Here is a 5,848-nt window from a genome sequence, read left to right as displayed (position 1 = left end):
AGACAAGGTTAGACCTTCCGGATTCTCTTGAATGCCGCCATCAATTCTAGCTTATACCACAAAGATCCCGGTTAAAGAATCCAAGAGATATCCACCCAATCTAAGGTAGATCGGAGGTGGTTGTCAGGCACACGTTCATAGGTGAGAATGATGATGAGTGTCACGGATCACCACATTCATCAAGTTGAAGAACAAGTGATATCTTAGAACAAGAATAAGCCGAATTGAATAGAAGAATAATAGTAATTGCATTAATACTCGAGGTACAGCAGAGCTCCACACCTTAATCTATGGTGTGTAGAAACTCCACCTTTGAAAATACATAAGAACAAGGTCTAGGCCTGGCCGAATGGCCAGCCTCCCAAAGAGGGTTCAATCATAAAAACATGATCAAAAGATGATTTTTTTTACAATAGTAAAAGGTCCTACTTATAGAGAATTAGTAGCCTAGGGTTTACAGAGATGAGTAAATGACATAAAAATCCACTTCTGGGCCCACTTGGTGTGTGCTTGGGCTGAGCATTGAAGGCGTTTAACGCTGGGCATTCTTGAGCTGATTTGGAACGCCGGTTTGGGCCATCAAATCTCGGGCAAAGTATAAACTATTAAACATTGCTGGAAAGCCCAGGATGTCTACTTTTTAACGTCGTTGAGAGCGCGCCAATTGGGCTTCTATAGCTCCATAAAATCCACTTCGAGTGCAGGGAGGTCAGAATCTAACAGCATCTGCAGTCCTTTTTAGTCTCTGAATTAGATTTTTGCTCAAGTCCCTCAATTTCAGACAGAAAATACCTGAAATCACAGAAAAACACACAAACTCATAGTAAAGTCCAGAAAAGTGAATTTTAACTAAAAACTAATAAAAATATACAAAAAACTAACTAGAACATACTAAAAATATACTAAAAACAATGCCAAAAAGCGTACAAATTATCCGCTCATCAAGCGTTATCAACTACTTTAAAAAGGTAACATCCATAGCTTTCCAGCAATGTATACTAGTCCATATTTTGCTTCAGAACTGAAGACCCAACACTGGCGTTCAACGCCAGCTTCCTGCCTTATTCTGGCGTCCAGCGCCTACAAGGAGAAGAGCAGCATCCAAACGCCCATAAAGGACCCCCTAGCCAGTGTTCAACGCCCTAGAGGCCTCCTAGCATGTAAATCTCAATCAAGCTCAGCCCAAACACTTACCAAGTGGGCCCCAGAAGGGGATTTTAGCACTAAAAGACTGTTTTACCCTTCTTAATGTAATCCTTAGTCATTAGTTTAGTATTTAGAGACTTTTTACACCTCTAATCTGGAAGATCCAACTTGTCTGTGGCATTTTGAGTTGGATCATTAAGGAGAATGGACTGCAGCAGCTTCACCCTCAATCAGAATGGATCCAAACTAACCTTGGGGTTCAGATCAGGAGGAGTATTGGCGACCGCGACTGTACGACATTGATCACATACAGCCTGCCATAGAAGAAATCATTCACAGTTGAAGAAGACAGTAAGACCAGAGTTAATCTATAAGGACAAAGTATCTCCAAGCCTTAACCATTTTCTTATCATTATAAACATATCAATCTAGTTAAGATCTCTCTATCCCTTTTATGCTTTTAACCAACTCCAACAACTCTTCTATCTGCCTGACTAAGATATATAAGATAACCATAGCTTGCTTCAAACCACAATCCTTATGGGATTGACCCTGACTCGCTCAGGTATTACTTGGATGACCCAGTGCACTTGCTGGTTCAGTTGTACGAGGTGTGCAAATTCGTGCACCAACCATCACACCACAAGCATTTTGTTAGAGATAGCAACTCGTTTGAGCTTTTTAGGCCAATTTTTGATCCTCCTAACTATTGATTTTCAAAGCCTTGGATCCTTGCTCTTGTCTTTTTCTTTTGAGCTTTCTTTTTCTTTTCTTTTTATTTTTCTCTTTTCTTTGTTGCTTTTTCTTGCTTCAAGAATCAATATTTTTTATTTTTCAGACAACCAATAATACTTCTCTAAATTTGCTATTCTTCAAGAGCCAACATACTTAACTTCAATATCAATTATGCACTATTAATACATACAATCATAAAGTAAAGATAGGGCCATCACATCTTAAGTAATTGGAATAACTCATTATATATCTTGAAACCTTGTGCTTTCTACTACCTTCTTTTCAATAAATTTTTCTTTTAAGCATTGATGAGGGATACATCGGATATCTTATAACAAAATAAAGAAAAGAAAATACTACTAAAAAGGACGAATACTAGATATGATCATATACTTAGAATAGAAAATAAATGGTTAAAATAAAATAAAATACAATGAAAATAGAAATAACATAGATAAAGGGAGAATGAAACATGACCACCTCAGTGACGGCGGCTACTACTCCCTCTGGTGAATCCTCTAGAGCGTTTTAGCTCCTCAATATCTCGTCCTTCTCTCTGTTGCTCCTCCCTCAAAATCCTCTGATCCTCCCTTATCTGTGGAGGATGACAGAGTGATCTTGGTGCTCTATTCTAAGCGGATCCACTCTAGAGATGTAGTAAATTGGTCCAAATAGTCTTTGAGAGGGAAGTACATTCCCCAAGGCATCTACAGGAATTCATGTGGAGGTGGCTGGACAGGCTCGTGTTGTCGTCTGTGTGCAGGCTCCCTTACGCTTTCCATCCTCTTCTTTGTGATGGGTTTGTCCTTCTCAATGGGGGTGTCTCCTGCTATGGCAACTCCCGCTGCATGGCATAGGAGATAGATGAGGTGCGGGAATGCTAGCCTTGCTTGGGTGGAGGCTTTCTTAGCTATCTTGCAGATTTTTTGAGGGATTACGTCGTGTGCTTCTACCTCATTTCTGAGCATGATGCAATGGATCAATATTGCTCGGTCTATGGTAACCTCTGATCGGTTACTTGTGGGGACAATAGAGTATTGGATAAGCTCCAACCATCCTCTAGCTACAGGCTTGAGGTCAAGCCTACCTAGATCCTCATTGAAGTTTTTTTCATTAAATATGCCTTAAATATTGATTTTGATTAAATCCTTATACTTTTATAAATATTTGGTCATAATCTCCTTTAAAAATATTTCTTATCCACCCTTACGGGTTCCTTCTTTCTCAACATTTCGTCAGCCTCTTTCAGCAATTGCCACAGCAATATATTCTCAAAAACATTTGATAATAGAAAATCTATTTCTTAAATTCCATATCCAAAATAATTACCAACACAACTTGGCAGCCTGATTTCCATTTTGTTTTTAAAATATCAAATGAATTTGGAATTACGCAAACTTTATATCCATGCGACCGTCTTGGATTAATATTTCTATTAAACCAAAAGTCATAATTTTTCATTGACTCTAGCTTCAGGAATATAAGCAAAACCGTGACTGCTCTGCAGTGTTTTAAATCCAGAAAATAGCAATGGCATACAACATTCAAAATTTCATATAAAATCCAAATTGAATCCAACCACGTTCAAAATTAATGTGGTTAAACTTAACTTATCCAAATTTCTTTATCAATTGGTTCCAGGGTCATACCATTTTTAATGAAGGAGTTACGTAGCTTGAAAGTTGGGTAATTTTCTGCAGAATTCTGTTTTATAAATCATTAAACACAACCTTTTCCAAGTCCCATAACTCACTTATTAAAATATGGAAAACGCTGAAATTTAAATCATATGCACTAAACATACTCAAATTTCACCTCCAATTGGTTGCATCTCAATATCACTCCAGAATTAAAAATTATAAAGTCTCAAAGTTACTGACTTAGAAAACAAAACCTGACTTTTACTGCATAATACATCTTACTTTAAAAATCCAAATCTTTAAAACCACAACTCTAACAATTCTAAATTTTTATGAAATTAAAGTATTAGGACCAGAGTTTCTTTTAAAATTGGTTTCATTTCAAAATTCAAACTGGAGAAATTCCAATAGAGGAAACAAGTTGCTGCTGTGTTAAACGTTCTGCAGAAAAACCAGATTTGACATCCATAATTCAAAAATTCACCATAAATCATAAACTTAATGAAAAAGTCTCAAATTCACCAGTCCAGATCCCTATATTTCCAAGCTTAATCCAGACTTAGTTTCACGTAATTCCGATAATCACAGAATTAGTTATAGCTTTTCAAAGTTGCTGACTCAGTTTAGAAATTATGCAGAAAATCATATTTTAGAATTCAACTTTGAAAAATCATAACTAATTCTCTAGTTGATACGAAACCTTTAAAATTGAGTTTTCACAATTACACTTAATATAATTTACTTAACACTTAAATTCTTATCATTTCAGTTACTATAGAGTCACTGATTCACTTTCAAAGTTGCCGTTTAATTTCAAGAGAACCTGATTTTCAGCAAACCATTTAGTATTCAAAATCCAACCCTTCAATACCCCTCAAAACCAATTCCAAATCAACCACCAACCAAGCTCATTAACATTACATTATACCAAATAATAACTCAGCAGCAACAAATCCAACATAACCCATTAAAATTCAATAATTCTCAACAATCGGTCATCAAACTATTCCCAATCTACATAATCAATCAATATCACCAATCAACAATTCCAAATCACAATCTCAACCATTCCAATCACAATTTCAACCATAATTTAATATTCACATAATCAATCAATTACTCACAGCTATTAAATCTATTTGCAGTTATTCAATAAACCTTGTAGGCATTCTTAAATTAAAATAGTTTTAAACCCCTACCTCGCTTTATCAAAATCCACAGAATTTTGGGATGCGGCAACCATCAATTTCTAACCCACAACAGTAAAACTCTTGCAACTAGCTATAGCATAACAGCAGCAACATCAATGACCTCAACACCAATTGTGATTTCGCAGGAGTTAAATCGACAACTAGAACAAGGCCATATGCTACTATAATTAGGACAGAGTATAATGGATGAACAAAATGATAGAAGAGTAAGGAAGAAAGGGTTACAGGTTTAAGAAATAGAAAATTGGCATTGGGACTGGAACAAAGAGGATGATGCTAGCCAGATTGAAAGATGGTGGCAGCAAATTGCTTTCTCTGATAGCAAGCTCCAACTACGGCAACTCCAACGGATATGGCACGACAAGGTACATGAGAGGCAGAGACATGGTTGACCCGAAGTAACAAGGCCACGGTGATGGCAGCTAGGACGTGGCCTAGTCCGTCACCAATAGCAGTAGCGACCACGAACGCCAGTCACGGCGACGAAAATTAGATTTTACAATCCTTTTTTTTATTTTTCAATTATTAAAATTACACAAAATATTCTAATATAATAAAATTACTTAAGAATATTAATTGATTCAAAATAAAATTATCTTCGAGTCTATTTAATTTTTTCTAATAGTAAAAATTTCTAAAATTATAAAGTTTAAACTTAATAAGATAAAATCTCAATTTATTTCTATTTAGATTTCCAAAAACGCGGGATGTTACATTCTATCCAACTTACAAAAATTTTCGCCCTTGAAAATTTATCTAAGATGGAGGAAAGATTCATATTCACATCCCTTTTTGAATATTTTAAGGATACCAAGAAAATCATATCACATAAACATAGAAGAAAATATATACTAGGTAATACAAGAGTTGATAAAATAACTTAACACAAGATAAATTTTGAAATCCAAAATCAAATAGACACAATATTCGTTCAGAACTTTTAACAAGCATGAGCACTTCCTCCCGTCGTCTCAAAACTCCACAACTCCTTATAACTTCGTATACTGACCAGATTCACTTCCCGTACGCACAAATTGCTTCCCTAAGAACTAGCGCATATAAGGAATATGAAACATGAGAAGAGAAAGACAAACGGCATGAAAGGTTTATGCGAGA

Source organism: Arachis duranensis, chromosome 10, assembly GCF_000817695.3.
Source record: "Arachis duranensis cultivar V14167 chromosome 10, aradu.V14167.gnm2.J7QH, whole genome shotgun sequence".
NCBI classification, from domain to species: Eukaryota; Viridiplantae; Streptophyta; class Magnoliopsida; order Fabales; family Fabaceae; genus Arachis; species Arachis duranensis.
Note: the sequence above shows the minus strand (reverse complement) of the source record.